The sequence below is a fragment of the Spinacia oleracea genome, chromosome 1 (genome assembly GCF_020520425.1).
Source record: "Spinacia oleracea cultivar Varoflay chromosome 1, BTI_SOV_V1, whole genome shotgun sequence".
NCBI lineage: Eukaryota > Viridiplantae > Streptophyta > Magnoliopsida > Caryophyllales > Amaranthaceae > Spinacia > Spinacia oleracea.
The window spans coordinates 56348265-56365430 of record NC_079487.1 but is presented as its reverse complement, the minus strand read 5'-3'; the positions used below and the strand labels follow the sequence as shown (position 1 = coordinate 56365430).

The 17166-nt window shown below is 39.4% G+C and overlaps 1 pseudogene; it reads right to left on the bottom strand.

The window, feature by feature from the left end:
* Positions 1-8138: 8138 nt before the first annotated feature.
* LOC130466518 (uncharacterized) lies at positions 8139-8239 on the bottom strand (annotated as a pseudogene).
* Between the last annotated feature and the right edge of the window lie 8927 nt (positions 8240-17166).

Sequence of the window (17166 nt, the reverse complement as noted above, 5' to 3'; positions counted from 1 at the left end):
TCCCACGATAATTCCGGTAACATCCTTCTAACTCTATTGCATTCTTTAGGGGACGGGCATACATCATGTTGGGGAATTTGGTTGGATGGGTAGCTGTGCCCCTACTTGCATAGTTTTAGGCCTTGAGGACATGGCATAATTCTAGCTTGGGGGGAGTTTTGTGTGTGGATGCCTACTTGTTGATGCTCATACCATTATACCATTATGTGCTTGTTTCTTTGTTTTTATTTTGATTTGGTTTGATTTTTAGTTTCTTTTCTTTTTCTTTTTGTTTATTTCTTTTTGTTTCCTTTTTGTGTGTTTTCTTATTTTCTTTTTTTTTTCTTTTGTTTTGATTTCCTTTTCGTTAAGGCAAGTTTTTCTAGGTTTTCTTAGGCAATATTCTTGATCGGGGCATATAAAATTGGAACTTGTAGATTAGAATGCTTTTATTCCTAGTTGGTAGATTTTTACACGGTTCTTAATGTCTTGGGTCGAGTCTAGGATTTGGTGTCAAGAAAGTTGGTTGAACTATGGGTAGCATGCGTCATGAACTCTTGGCTTGTGGTAAGATGGTGTCGATTTCTCTAGTGATTTGAAACCGGAGAGAATGGTATTTGCTCCCTTGAGGTTCATGTTCAAAATTAGCCCAAACACATATATATTCATTGAGTGGCATGGATCCTTAGCATTGACTTTCTTGTCTCCCGAGTTTGACCATTTCCTTCCCGAGACCGCGACCGAACTACTTTAGGGGACGATAGAGGCATTTCTTTCGGTGACTATTTTTTCTTTTTAGTTTAGAACTTTATTTTCTATTTTTCTCATATGTTTTTGTTTTCATTTGCCCCATTGCTAGCCATTTGAGCTTTGACCCTTCATTTCTTATAAGCACAATACAAGCCTAATAGCCTTTATTTTGTTTTCACCCTTAGAAGTGATAGTGAAGCTTAGAGTTATGATGCTTGATGTTTTGGATTGATTATGCAAGTTGAGGAATGAATGTTGTTTGGTGTGAATGGCAAAGTTTTGGAAGAATGGTGTATATAGTGAATAATTGATGCAAAAAAAAAAGCAAAAAGAGTTAAGTTTTGAAAAGGCCAAAAAGAAATAGAGAAAAATAAGGCATGAAAAGTTTCATTTGAAACGCAAAAAAAGAGGAAAATCAAATCAAGAAAAAAATGCAAAAAAGAGTTGTAGTTTAGAATTGTTGTTGAATAAGCTTGGGGGTGCCCCAAATAAGTGGTAAGAGTTTGTTTTTGGTTGATTATGCTTGAGTTGAGTTCTATCATTGCGCTTCACTTTAGGTATGAGCACCAAATTGCCAAATTTATTCCACACCTTACCCCTAGCCTACGTTACGCCTTAAAAGCCCTCTTGACCCTTTAAAGTTGAGTCATTGTCGGTGGAGGGAGGATTTGGTCAAGCTTAAGGAACAAGGTTGTCATGCAAAGATGTCGGGTAGCCTATCATTGATTTTTCTGGCGCCTTCGCGGTGTCTTGAGACGCTATTCTCAAGGGTGAATAAGATCTAGAGATTTGACGTGGTATGCCCGGATGTAGGGGGATTGACTAGTGCTTGCCCTTAGTTCGCTTTGCTTGATGCTCGAATCTGTCACTCGATTTAGCACATTAGTTGGCGTGTACTAATTCATTTGATTAGTAATATTAGTGTTCTTCTATACTTGTTCCATAATAAGGCCCACATCTTGGATTTTGTAGTTTAATTTCTTTTCTTCTCTTTTCTTTTCTTCTTCTTCTTTTCTTCCTTTCTTTTCTTGGTTTGTGTTTTCCATTTTTAGTCTTGCCTTGATTAGATTTGCTAGATTTAGATTTTGGTAAGTTTTTAGAATTCGTTTAGTTTCTCTTTCTTCCCTAGTTGAGTTTTGTTTGCTAGAGACTATCAAACGCTTAACTTGGGGGAGTTTGATGAGCGGCATTTATGTCGCTCTAGGCCTAGGATTTTATAGAATTTTATTATGCTTTTTTGATAGTTTTGTATAGTTTTGCTGCATTTTTATCCCCTTATTCCATCATTGTGCCAGGTAAAAATGTTGAAAATGATGGAAAATGGCTGAGAATTGCTCGAACAGGGCCTGTGCGATCGGACGGAATTTACGTGCGTTCGCACGGGTCTACAAAGTTGCCTCCAAGGTCAAGCAAGCTCGTGCGTTCGTGCCCCAAAAGTGTGCGTTCGCACGAATCTGGAAAATCGATGCAGGAACTCCAAGGAAATATGTGCGTTCATTCCCCAAAAGTGTACGCTCGCACGAATCCGGAAAATCGATGCAGGAAGTTCTAGGGATGTTGTGCGTTCGTGCCCCAGAAGTGTGCGCTCGCACGGAATTTCGGTGGGCTCGCACTGAATTCCAGTGCGAGCACACGAGGATTTTATTGAGTATTAGCAAAGTCAGAGCCGTGCGATCGCACGGTTGCTGGGCACGATCGCACGGCACGAAGGAGAAGAATCGTCGCAGAGCTCGTTCGCACAAATTCCTAGCACGATTGTACTGGTGCGATCGCACCTGAGTCTGCCCGTTCGCACAGCTGCGCGTGATTCAGTTTTCGAGTTTAAATCTCTTGTTTTTGGGGTTTAGGATAAATAGAATTTTCTTTATTTTCAATTTACGCAATTATTTTCAGAAATACAATTTAGAAAGTTTTTGGATATTTTGTTCTGAAAGCTAGAGAGAGAAACTCTTGATTCCAAGCATCAATTCTGTAATTTCTTCAACCACTAGTGCAAAAACGCTCATTTGCGTCGGTACAATTGCCTCGCTCATTCAAATGAGCGACGCAAAAATACACATTATGATTTGTAAATATGCTTTGCGTCGGTGATTTACTAATCTGTGACGCAAATGGACCTGTACAAGTTAATTTAATTATTTGCGTCGGTGATTAGTAAATCAGCGACGCAGTTTACTCTTAAATTGCGTCACACGCGTATAATTGAACGACGCAAGTGACCCTTTTATATTTTTTCATTTATTTTCTCGCATAGATCCAGGTCGAACAAACTTTTCGCCTCCTCTCCTTCTCTCTCCTCCTCCTTTCCAAATCTCCATTGCCGGAACTCCAACACCTCCCATCTCACCTTCAAAAATTCAGAATCAACCTTATCCATTCGAAGTCTTCTCTCACCAAGCCGCCCCTTTCTATTTATTCTGAAAATTCGAGCTCTGCGAAAATGGGAAGAGGGGCGAAACCCTAGGTTTCGGCGCGGGGAGAAAGGTGACATCCTGAAGCAGAAAGGCTTAGTTTTTTAAGGCTGTGAAACACACCACACTACTGGATCACGAATTGTTGGTGTTGGAGCTCTAGTTTAACTCGTCGCCCGTCCTTGGCTACCTTGATGCTCAGGTATATTCTATGTCCTATCTTGATTTCCATGTTTAATTAATTTGCTCTGAATTTTTTTAATATGAATTTGGGGTTTAGTTATGTTGGTTAGTTTGTGAATTCAAGTATTTTTTTTCAATTTTTTATATGAGTTTCGTTGTGCGCCTGTGCATTTGATGATAAATTAAGTGATTGATTTGAATTTGATGATAAATTAAGTGTTGAATTGAATTTGATGTACTGTGACCTTTTTTTTTTTTATATTGATGTTGAATTGCTAGATTTGTTAATTTTACATTTAATTAAAAGAGATTAATTACATATTCTAATTTTCTACTCTACAGATTTATCATGGAATACATGTATTCACTAGTCTTCTGTTTAATTTGTTGATTTGATTATCCAGAGCATATAATAAAATAGTTTCTCGTTGTGTGGATTGGATAAAATAAAAATTCATGCTGAAAATTTGTTTGGTAATCTTTGATAGCTTTGCTCTTTTGAATGTCTGGTTATCTTGGGGAAATTCTGAACTATGTATATGCAGGCAGTCATTTACTACACACCTGCTTCAGCTAATGACATCTTGGGCCGTTGTTTGTGCTGTTTGGTATCTAGAGCCCCAAACAATAAAACCTGGAGAGACTCCCATCGAATTTGCCGAGAGGTGAATGAATATTTCTCTCTCTGGTACATTTTTATAGACATGCTATGTTGGATACCGGATCAATTTGTTGCCTATTGTATCTATTTCTTTTTGCAGGGTCAGAGACATGATCTCTCATAGAGCAGGCCTGAAAAAGGTTCCTTGGGATGGCTACCTGAAGTGCTTACGCCCTAGCCCTAGGTTCATAGAGAGCAAGTAAGCCACCCCCCCGCCAATTATATCTACGGCGTCATTGGACTTAATTTGCCTAATCGTTTACTTGAGTGTACTTCTATGTGTTCTACTGTAACATTGGCCTATAATTCAAGTGTATACATGTGTTGATAATCAAAGAAGCCGAGTTAGCTCGTTCTTTGTAACTCTTTTGCGGAGAGGAAACGGGTAGTATTTTAAGATACTTGTTCAGAGTTGGGGTGATCCTTTATTGTATTTGGTTGTCTGTTGTTCTTAGCTGCTGTTTCTGAGTACCAATAGTACTGCTGCCATGGATTCAGGTCACCTGACGCTGCTCTATATATTCTCAAAATTGTGCTGATGTTTTGTGTTTAGTGCAACAAGTTAGTTCATCGTCTGTTGCTCTATATAATATCCGTTAATGTTGCTATTTTTCTGAATCCTGGACATGTCTTTGTATGTTTGTTACTCAAAAACTAATGGTAACATAATGCTTCTCTGTTTCGTGACAGTTTATGGGACCTCGTGCACATGATAAGAAGCTGAAACATGCCTCCTGCTAGCGTCATGACAAGGCTGATACTGATCATGGTTTGGAGAAAACTCATCAGGGACCCTAACACATACTCAAGTCTTATTGGTTTTTGCCGGTTCATTGCCCTGAACCTTCCGCCCTGAACCTGCCTATGATATTCAGGTACACCTTTGCTAATATGTACTGAATTTGTCTTCTATCCTCGTCATATAATCCAAAATTTCAAGGCTAACAAACACTAGTACAAATATGCATAATTGCGGACTGTCTCAGTGTCCAGTAGTGAACTCTGTAACATTCTTTGTTTCTTTTTGAAATAAGTAAGACTTTTTCAATTGTTTTCCATGTCCAATTCTTAGTAATATAAGTTCTTTTGATGGTTAGCTTTCAACTATTCTTTTTAATTGGTTTACTAGTAGAATTTGGATGGGTTTTTCTTTGGAAAGTTAGGGTCTGAGTTTGTTTGTTCAGCGTTCCTATGGGGCTTTGTTGTAGTTTGCAGTAGCTCTTTCATATATTGATGTTCTTGGAAATCTGATGCAAGTATGGGATTTGATTCAAAATTTATGGCATTCACTTTGGTATGTTGCTTGTAAGAGTTTGTGGTACTTCTTCTTAGATGTTAGCTGCCACTGAATCGATCTATTTCTTAGAGTCGTGAGACTGCATACTAAATTGGTATGGGACTTGTCTTTTTATGTGACTTGGATAACCAATCCTAAAATCTGAATCTATGTAGATTCAGAGTTGGACTAAAGCGTAAGTTGTAATTTTGAACTTACGTCTCTTGGAGATTATGTTGCCTGTAATAAAGAATGGAAGAAGCATATACAATACTAATGGAAGGCTTTTTATGCTGTGAATATGTGCTCTTTGCAGATGTTAACTGTTTTGTTGTAATTCGAGTCCTTGTGATTTCTTGTTTCTTTATGATAAGCTTTCTTCTTAATTCCGGATGTTGCTCTAACTTTTTTCCTTCAGATTTTTTATTTACAGCTTGATAGCTATGATATCGGAAGAGGGAAAGAGAACTAAAAGTATACCTGATACTCTGATGGCATCGCCAGTAAAATATTGTTAGTGTAATATGCAAGATTGTTAGTTAATTTGTATAATTTTTCTAATAATACCCTGTAGCATTGCCCATTAAATAATGTCAAAGGCTAATACGTGAAATAGGATTTGATAACTTGAGAGGTTAGAGGTATTGAAGGATACTTCCCAAACTGTATGTATCATGTTTCCTTTGATGCAGCTTCAACGGATATTTTCTAGATCTATATACCTCTTTTTTACGCAAGTCATGGAAGTAGAATGCTCTGGAATGTTCCCTTTTATTGATATCATTTTATTTTAATTTTTGTAGACTATTTTATTGTTGAAATTGAATATTAATTTGTATATTGTTAGTGTGAGGGAAAATATAACTAAGACTTTCACATTTTGTTTATTTTAATCTACAGATATAGTGCAGATTAAATAAATAAATTGTGGAGGTCTTTTTTTTAAAAAAAACAAAAAGTCATTTGCCACGCACATTTAGCTAATGTGCGAGGCAAATGACTTTTCAGCATGGCGCCAAAAACGTCATTTGCGTCGCACATTTAGCTAATGTGCGACGCAAATGACTTTTCAACATGGCGCAAGAAAAGTCATTTGCGTCGCACATTAAGCTAATGTGCGAGGCAAATGACTTTTCAACATGGTGCCTGAAAAGTCATTTACGTCGCACATTTGCTTAATGTGCGACGCAAATGAGGGTCATTTGCGTCGCACATATGTGCGATGCAAATGACTTTTAGTCATTTGCGTCGAGAGCTTTTGCCACGCACAATGTGCGACGCAAATGCACTTAAATGTGCGATGCAAATGAGCCTTTTTCCACTAGTGAACTCTTCTCTTTTTCATGCAATTTAATTCTTAGTTTCTAGATTCTTGCACTTGCTTAGTTGTTGATTGTTTTTCAATTCCTTAATATCTTGAATTCTTGATTTCAATTTTGAAGTTACTTTGATTTTCAGTTTGTGATTTGATTGTGCAATTGAACTCTTAATTCTCTACTTCTTTTCCTTCAATTTCATGCTTGCTAGCTTAGAGCTAATAGATAGCTTGATTTTTAGAATGATTAGTGAGTAGACTTAGGTTAGGGAAAAGGGAGAATCTAGGGATTAATTAGGGGAAATTGTTGATTGATTGTTGGTTGATTCTTGTGATTAAATAAGATTTGATGATAGGATATCCATGCTCGTTGAGTGGTAGTTGCAAATGCTATTCGATTAGATTCACGTGGAACCATAGGATAGGTTTGGCGAGAGATTGTGGGCCTATCTTGTGTGATCAGAAGGCGGTGCCTATTATATGCTAGTTAGTTTAATCTAGGATTAGGCGAAAGCTCTTCCGTGGATTAGACGCTTAGCGTTCCCTATCCGAGAGGTGGCGGGTTCGTCTTTAGATACCATTTTCCTAATCACCATTTCGTTGCATGATCACCATTGCTAAATAGTTGAATTGTTTTCCCCCGATTTCCCTAGGCTATCCCCGACTCCCTAACGTTTCCCTTTCTTGATTCAATTGTGCATAATTCTTTGTTGTTTTTAGATTCTTAAAAGTGACAATTCAAAACAAATCCTTGTTCGAACTAGATTGACTTCCAACTCAATAATCACCGTTTCTTTGGGAGAATCCCTTTGCTTACCGCTAGCCGGTAGTTGACGTGGTTTTATAAATATTGTTTGCATAGGTGGTTTTCTATCAACGACGGAAAACACGCTTATCAAAATGGCGCCGTTGCCGGGGAACGAACGTTGTTATTGAGTTTAATTGAGACTAGTTCATTATTTGAAAATACAAAAAATATTTCATTCTTGTTATAGTATTTCCTTTGCATTGCTCACGGTTTTCTTGAGTGTTTATGCTTGATAGGGGACGTGCTCGTCAAAGGATCCTCCATCCTCTTGACCTTGAATCGGAAAGGACTCTAAGGAGACTTAGGCGTGCTCGATCTAGCTCGTCAATCCATAATCGGTTTGAAGCTTTGAGTGTAGACACGGAACAAGAAGTGAGTGAACAAGTTATTGAGAACATGGCTCTCCCGGTTAAGAACTTGGGAATACCGGGAGCATTCGAAGCTACGTGTGGGATTCAAGCACCAACAACATGTGCCAACAATTTTAAGATTTGGTGCAAAGTCACCCCTTTTGTGGGAAAAGCATTGAGTCGCCTCACGAGCATCTAAAACAGTTTGAGCACTATTGTGACACAATCAAGCACAATGGTGTCACATCGGATTATGTGAGGTTGACTTTATTTCGGTTCTCTCTACTTGGGCGTGCTAGTGATTGGCTTGACAAGGAGGTCAAGCCCAACTCCCTTCGCACATGGAACGAGGTGACTAGTGCTTTCTTGAACAAATTCTATTCTCACGGGAAGACGGCGGAATTTCGCCACAAGATCCAATCCTTTAAGCAAAAGCGAGATGAGTCGCTCTTCGAAGCTTGGGATCGTTTCAAGGAGTACCAAAGGGAATGCCCTCACCATGGGATTCCTAAATGGTTGTTGCTCCAAACCTTCTACTTGGGGCTGAGTCCAAGTTCAAAGACAAGTCTTGATGCGGGCGCGGGAGGCCCCATTATGAATAAAACTGAGGATCAAATAGAGGAAATCATCGAGGATGTAGTTCAAAACTACCAATCTTGGCATGTAGGCACAAGGTGTTATGATGGCAAAGGTAGGAGTGAAGATGGTAAAGATTCGGTGTACACCATAGAGCAAGCATGGATGATAGAGAAGCTTAGCTCGCGACTAGAGAAGCTTTTAAATACACCATTTGCGGGAAGCGCAACAAGCAAGCCGCAATCTCCATCTACAATTCCAGCTCCGTCACCCACTCTTCTCACCAAGGGGAAGAGCAAGGTAAGTCCGTACGACACAATGCCTCCAGGCACCTGATTTTGTGACAATTGCCAAGATTTTAATCATTTTCCTAATGCATGTCCTTTAGCTCAAAATGTGTCTTTTGTGGATTTTGGACCTTCGTATGAAGGTGATTTTGAAATGGAATATGCTCATGCCTTGAATGATAGGTCTAGGATTGATAACAATTTTGCTAGGCAACCTAGAGGCCCTCCCATGTATGGTTCCCACCAAGGCTACGGCCAAGGAAGTGGGTATGATAACCAAGGTCGAGGTGGCTATAGAGCGCAAGGCTACCAAAGCCAAGCACCCTATGGTCAATCTCAAGGCTATGGCAATCAAGGCCATTATAATCAAGGTAGTTATAACCCCAACCATCTAGGTGGAGGGGGTTACAACTACCCCTATGGGCAAGCTAGGGGCATTTCCAATGGGGGTTATCCATTGAGTTCGGAGGTCCTTATGGTGCTTCACAACTACCACCTCCCGGATTCAATGGCCCAAGGTCTTATGGCAATCAACCCAACCCAAGTAGTTATGGCATCGCACCTCCACCACTCCCGCCTCTCAAGTTAAATCTTGAGGCTCTCATGGAGTCGTTTGTGGGGGCGCAAGCCAAGAAGAACACTGAGTTTGAGGATGGATTCAAACAATCCAACACTCAATTAAAGGTGATTGAAAATCAATTAGCTCAACTTGCTAGTGCCGTTAGGGAACATCATGCGCATACTAATCTTCCACCCCAAAGTGATGCTCCAAGGCAAATGAATGCCATAGTGACAAGGAGTGGAAGAATCCTAGATGATGTTCCTAGAGCTAACAAGGTTTCTAAGCCCAATGGGGAAGTTCGAGAGGGAGTCATTGAGTCGAGCGAAAATGATGTGGTAGAAGAGGAGCCTCCCATTAATGATGAGGGTGATACTACCATTCCAAAAGTGGCAACTCCTCTACCTCTCCCCACTCCTAAACTTCCCTATCCCCAAAGATTCATAAGACACAAGTTGGATGTGCAATTTGCGAAATTTCTCGAGTTCCTTCGTAAATTGCATATCACTCTCCCCTTTACGGATGCGTTAAAACAAATGCCTACCTACTCACTGTTAGGTTATGATACATATGACAAAACATAAATCATGCGGAAAAACCTTGTTTATTCATAAGGTTTTTCCGCATGATTTATGAAAATAATAAGGGGCTCGTGATACCACTGTTAGGTTATGATACATATGAATAAACATAAATCATGCGGAAAAACCATAATGCTAGGAAACATATTATTTACACATAATCATTTAGCATAATTTAGATGCATACACTTTGTAGCGTGCCCTCCCTAGCTGCGCCCGAACCGAACAAGAACAAGTCTTTAGGACTCCAAGTGTCGTCCCTCCGTAGATAGTCCACAGTACGTCCGGATCCGCCTTAAGCTTGACCAACTAGAATCGCCCTTAAGGTAGTATAGATTTCGGCTAAATAGAGGCAAGAGAGTGACTGATTTTTCTTGAAAATCTTACCTTTGAATACTTCAATTGTCTCTATAAATTGTGACCCTAGGCACCTATTTATAGTGATATGGAAAAGGATTTGTAATCCTATTAGGATACGCATTAATTAACTTAGAATCCTAGTAGAACTCTAAATCAATTAATTTATCTTTTAGGATTAGGATTTAATCATATTACGAATCTCGGTAGCCTTAGGATTCCGAGAAACACACACGAGTGGTACGCTAGCACCGCACGCAGGCCTTGCGGCCCACGCACAACGCCAACCCACTTCGTCGCAGCCCCGCGCGCGCGCCAAGGCCATTGCTGGGCCTTGCCTTGCGCTGGGCCTGGCGTGGCTTGGCAGCGTGTGTTTGGTGCGCTTTGGCTTGCTGGGCGATGGCCCGGCTCCGATACGAAGAATATTTAATATTTCCGACTCCGGAATTAATTTCCGTTTCGAACAAATATTTAATATTTCCGTTTCCGGAATTATTTTCCGATTCCGATAATATTTCCGATTCTGACAATATTTCCGTTTCCGGCAATATTTCCGATTCCGGCAATATTTCCATTTCCAATAATATTTTCCGATACGTACCATGTTTCCGTTTCCGGCAACATCTACGACTTGGATAATATTTATATTTCCGATACGATCCATATTTTCGTTTCTGGGAATATCATCGTTTCCAGAGTATTCATTTCTTGCTTATGACGATCTCAGCTCCCACTGAAACCAAGATCCGTCGATTCCGAATATCCATAGATGGATACGTACTATTTGTGTGACCCTACCGGTTCAGTCAAGAGTAAGCTGTGGATTAATATCATTAATTCCACTTGAACTGAAGCGGCCTCTAGCTAGGCATTCAGCTCACTTGATCTCACTGAATTATTAACTTGTTCATTAATACTGAACCGCCTTTATTAGACTTAACATTAAATGCATACTTGGACCAAGGGAATTATTTCCTTCAGCCTCCCACTTGTCCTTAGGGACAAGTGTGCATTTCCTAATTCCTTTGTCGCTCGATGCTTGCTCTTGAACATAAGGTAAGAGTTGTCATCCTGATTATGTCCAGAGGTGTTACTCGGTTTCAGAGTTCAACTGATCAAATAAACAGATAATCATAGCCTATGATTCATCTGAGCATGGCCATGCATTTTACAGTTTCTAGCTCTCCGAGTGGCCTCGTACAACTTTCAGCATCTCATCCCGATTTATGGGAGGACAATCCCAATCTTGCGATCTTGAGATTAGACTTCGTTTGATAAGTGATTACCTGAGCGGTGCGACGGTTGGTCAACGTCAAAGTAATCAGTTCTCAAACAAGTAATCTCAAATCACTCAGGTATTGAGGATTTAGTGTCTAATAATTTTAATGAAATTTAGTTATGACAGATTTTAATCTCTTACAGTAAAGTTTCATAGGTCAGTCCGATACTAGTCTTCCCAATGTAAGTATCTATGCAAATGATTATGACATTGACATGTCCACATAGTTCAAGAAACAGAACTACTAGTCATCTTGCATTCTAGTCGTCTAGCGTTTTCTATGCGTCCAATTTTATAGAAAACTCCGACCAGGGACCATTATGAACCTTTGACATTCAAGTTCACTTGATAGACATTTCTTAGTCACAGGACTGGTCCTGAAAGTCTATCTTGAATATATCGTTAAATTTGAAGGGACTCATCATTTCATAAACCACAAATTAAATGGAAAAATGAATTCTATTCATTTATGTGAATGATTAACCAATAATGTTTTACAAAGAATTAAACTCTAAAACTTTAAAACATTAAACAAGGACATCAAAGCCATTCTCCAATACGCTTGATTCCCATAGCTGCAATGTGCGAGTTGTGCTTTGCCTGCGGCAGAGGTTTAGTCAATGGATCTGAGATGTTGTTTTCAGTTCCAATCTTGCTTATCTCGAATTCTTTTCTTTCAACGAACTCTCGTAGAAGGTGAAATCTACGAAGTACATGCTTGACTCTTTGGTGGTTTCTAGGCTCCTTTGCCTGTGCAATAGCTCCGTTATTATCACAATGTAGGGCTATTGGTCCTTTAATGGAGGGGACTACACCAAGTTCTCCTATGAACTTCCTTAGCCATATAGCTTCCTTTGCTGCTTCATGTGCAGCAATGTACTCCGCTTCAGTTGTAGAATCCGCAATGGTGCTTTGCTTAGCACTTTTCCAGCTCACTGCACCTCCGTTGAGGCAGAAGACAAACCCAGACTGTGATCTGAAATCATCCTTGTCGGTTTGGAAACTTGCGTCCGTATAGCCTTTAAAAATTAATTCATCATCTCCACCATAGACCAGGAAGTCATCTTTGTGCCTTTTCAGGTACTTCAGAATGTTCTTGGCAGCAGTCCAATGTGCCTCTCCTGGGTCTGACCGGTATCTGCTCGTAGCACTGAGTGCGTACGCAACATCCGGGCGTGTACATATCATAGAATACATTATTGAACCAATCAATGATGCATATGGAATCCCATTCATTCGTCTACGCTCATCAAGTGTTTTTGGGCACTGAGTCTTGCTTAAAGTCATTCCATGAGACATGGGTAGGTAGCCTCGCTTGGAGTTTGCCATCTTGAACCTTTCAAGCACCTTATTGATATAAGTGCTTTGACTAAGTCCAATCATCTTTTTAGATCTATCTCTGTAAATCTTGATGCCCAATATGTACTGTGCTTCTCCTAGATCCTTCATCGAAAAACATTTCCCAAGCAAAATCTTGACAGAGGTCAACATAGGAATGTAATTTCCGATAAGTAATATGTCGTCGACATATAATACTAGAAAAGCAATTTTGCTCCCACTAGCCTTCTTGTATACACAAGATTCGTCTGCGTTCTTGATGAAACCAAAGTCACTTACTGCTTCATCAAAACATATATTCCAGCTCCTTGATGCCTGCTTCAATCCGTAGATTGATTTCTTTAGCTTGCATACCTTTTTAGCATTCTTTGGATCCTCAAAACCCTCAGGCTGTGTCATAAACACAGTTTCTGTTAAAACGCCGTTTAAGAAAGCGGTTTTGACATCCATCTGCCATATTTCGTAATCATAATATGCAGCGATTGCTAACATTATCCGAATAGACTTTAGCATTGCAACTGGTGAAAAGGTTTCATCGTAATCCACAACGTGGACTTGCCTGTAACCTGTTGCAACCAATCTAGCTTTTGAAACTTCAAGTTTCCCATCCTTGTCCTTTTTCAGTTTGAAAACCCATTTGCTTCCAATGGCTTGGTAGCCATCTAGCAAATCGACCAAATCCCATACTTGGTTTTCAGACATGGAGTCTAATTCAGATTGCATGGCTTCTTGCCATTGCTTGGAACTAGGGCTCGTCATAGATTGTTTGTAAGTAGCAGGTTCATCACTTTCAAGTAATAGAACATCATATCTCTCATTCGTCAAAATACCTAAGTACCTTTCCGGTTGAGATCTATATCTCTGCGATCTACGCAGGGTTACATCTCTAGATTGACCATGATTCTCACCAGATACTTCTAAAGATCTCTGAGTTTCATCCTGAATTTCATCTTGAGCATTCTCTAGAGTTTGTTGTTCGACTCGAATTTCTTCGAGGTCTACTTTTCTCCCACTTGTCATTTTGGAAATGTGATTCTTTTCCAAAAAGATACCATCTCGAGCAACAAACACCTTGTTCTCTGATGTATTGTAGAAGTAATACCCCTTTGATTCCTTTGGATAGCCCACAAGGATACATTTGTCAGATTTCGGATGAAGTTTGTCTGAAATTAATCGCTTGACGTATACTTCACATCCCCAAATCTTAAGAAAAGAGACATTTGGAGGCTTTCCAAACCATAACTTATATGGAGTCTTTTCAACAGCTTTAGACAGAGCTCTATTTATAGTGAGTGCAGCTGTATTTAGTGCATGTCCCCAAAATTCTATTGGAAGTTCGGCCTGACCCATCATTGATCTAACCATGTCTAGCAAGGTTCTGTTCCTCCGTTCCGACACACCGTTCCATTGTGGTGTTCCAGGATGAGTCAATTCTGATAGAATTCCACATTCTTTCAGATGGTCATCAAATTCATAGCTCAGATATTCACCGCCTCTATCAGACCGCAGTGCCTTAATCTTCTTGCCTAATTGATTCTCTACTTCACTCTGAAATTCCTTGAATTTGTTAAAGGATTTAGACTTATGCTTCATTAGGTAGACATAACCATATCTACTGAAGTCATCAGTGAAAGTGATAAAGTAGCTGAAACCACCTCTTGAAGGAAATAATGCCCTTGGTCCAAGTATGCATTTAATGTTAAGTCTAATAAATGCGGTTCAGTATTAATTGCCAAGTTAATAATTCAGTGAGATCAAGTGACCTGAATGCCTAGCTAGAGGCCGCTTCAGTTCAAGTGGAATTAATGAAATTAATCCACATCTTACTCTTGACTGAACCCGTAGGGTCACACAAATAGTACGTAAACGGATCAAGTATTTAATGGCATTAAATGCTCTATCTATGGATATTCAGAATCGACAGATCTTGGTTTCAGTGGGAGCTGAGATCGTCACAAGCAAGAAATGAATACTCCGGAAACGATGATATTGCCAGAAACGGAAATATGGATCGTATCGGAAATATAAATATTATCCAAGTCGTAGATGTTGCCGGAAACGGAAACATGGTACGTATCGGAAAATATTATCGGAAATGGAAATATTGCCGGAATCGCAAATATTATCGGAATCGGAAAATAATTCCGGAAACGGGAATATTAAATATTTGTTCGAAACGGAAATTAATTCCGGAATCGAAAATATAAAATGTTGTTCGTATCGGAAATGAATTCCGGAACCGGGAATTTAATCGGAAGCGCATCGTACGAATTAGCATCGGACGAGGCTTGCTAGACGAAGGCCCAGCACGAAGCCAGGCCCGCGCCCAGCAAGCCGAGCGCCCAACACGAAGGCCACAAGCGCGCTCGTGAGCTGCGAGCAAGCGCCTGCTCGTGTGGGCCGCAAGGCCTGCGCGGGTGGTCGTTCCTTGTGGCCATACGACGCTCGTGTTCGTAACGAATCCTAATCCTATCGGAATTCGTGCAAAGATTAAATCCTAATCCTAATAGATTGATTTTCTTATTTAGAGTCCTAATAGGATTCTAATTAGTAAATCCACATCCTAGTAGGATTACAATTCCTTTTCCATACCTCTATAAATAGGTGCCTAGGGTCACAATTTATAGACACGAATGAAGTATTCAAAGGTAAGGTTTTTAAGCAAAATCAGCCGAACACTTGCACCCATATAGCCTAAATTCCTAAGCAACCTTAAGGGCGATTCTAGTTGGTCAAGCTTAAGGCGGATCCAGACGTACTGTGGACTATCTACGGAGGGACGACACTTGGAGTCCTAAAGACTTGTTCTTGTTCGGTTCGGGCGCGGCTAGGGAAGGCACGCTACAAAGTGTATGCATCTATACTATGCTAAATGATTATGTGTAAATAATATGTTTCCTGGCTTTATGGTTTTTCCGCATGATTTATGTTTTGTCATATGTATCATAACCTAACAGTGGTATCACGAGCCTCTTATTATTTTCATAATCTAAATTGCATAAACATGGTTAAATATTAAAAATTTGCAGGGAATTAAAAGGGGTGATTAATTTTCGTAATTGTTAATTAATTGCAAATTGCGTTTATTTAATTATATGTACGCAGTTTTTCGGCAGAATTTTGTTACTCAACCAAATCGAGTGATTTTTTGTGTCAATTCCGCATGTAAAAGGCATTCTAAAATTTTGACAAACTTAGTATATTTCGCCGAAACCCAGAATTCCCAAATTCGAAGCCTAACTATGACTTTTCGGAGGTTTTAGTTTTTCGAACGCAAAAGTTTGAAAATTTAAGATGTTAAATTAAATATTTGCGATTCTTGTTGATAAATCTTAAATTTTTGATTGACCTACTGTATATGTTTAACAAGTTTGAATGCCTAGCCTTGTTAATTATACAATCTAATTTGTAATTATGATTAATTTGTTGAAATTCGAATAATTTAGAATTGATTTGTGTTTCATAGTTAATTAATAATTAAATTAGATGCCTATGATTAAAAACCACCATAAAAATTGTTAATATATGTTAAATTTCAAATTTTTATGACCTAGATTTGAAATTAATTGATTAATAAATTTTCGATTTTTCGCCCTAAAATTATGAAATTAATATGTTTTATTAATTTGTCATTAATTTTAAATCAAAAATTATAAATTTTTCTGAAAACGCTTATAAATGTTGCTCGCACAAAGCAATGGAAGCTACGTGTTACCCTTAAGGGGTGTTGTATAGTGCGGGCACGCGACGACGAACAAGGGAGCTCGTCACCCGTGCGGTACGAATGCAGCGAGCAACCTAGCGCATAGGCGCGCGCACGAGGCAAGGGAGCATGTTTGTGTGTGCTGTGTGCTATGGAGATGGGCGAAGGGCGAAGGCGTGGCACAAGCAGAGGCGCGCGCGCGCGAGGGCGAGAGCTGGTCGCCCAGCGATCGCTGCTCCGCGCAACAACACGCGTGGCCTCGAGGGCTTGCTTGCGCGAGCGAGCGAGTGCCCCATCGTAGCTGCTGCGATGCATGTGGGCAGGCTGCGCGCAAGCTTGGCTTGGCTTGCTGCGTTTGCGCATGGCTACTGCTGCGATGTGCCATGGGCCAGCGATGGGTCGTGCACTCGACGAGGCTTGGGCGCAAGCCCAAGTGCTCGTCATGTTACGATTATCGAGTTTTAAATTTTAATTTGAGATTTTCAGTTCATGTAATTTTAATTAATTTTAAATTTAATAATTTAAATTGTTTTCTTGGGTTTTAATTTTGAATATTATAATTATTTTAAATTTTATTTATACTAATTATTTTACTAAAATTAAAAACCTTGAATTAATTTAAATTCGACTGAAAATAAATTAAATAAGTGGATTGATTTATAAATTTATATGAGCTTTAAATTTTAATTAAATTTGTATGTTTCCGGTTAGACTAGAAATACATTTTTATTGGTTTAAGTGGGAGCCCTTTTT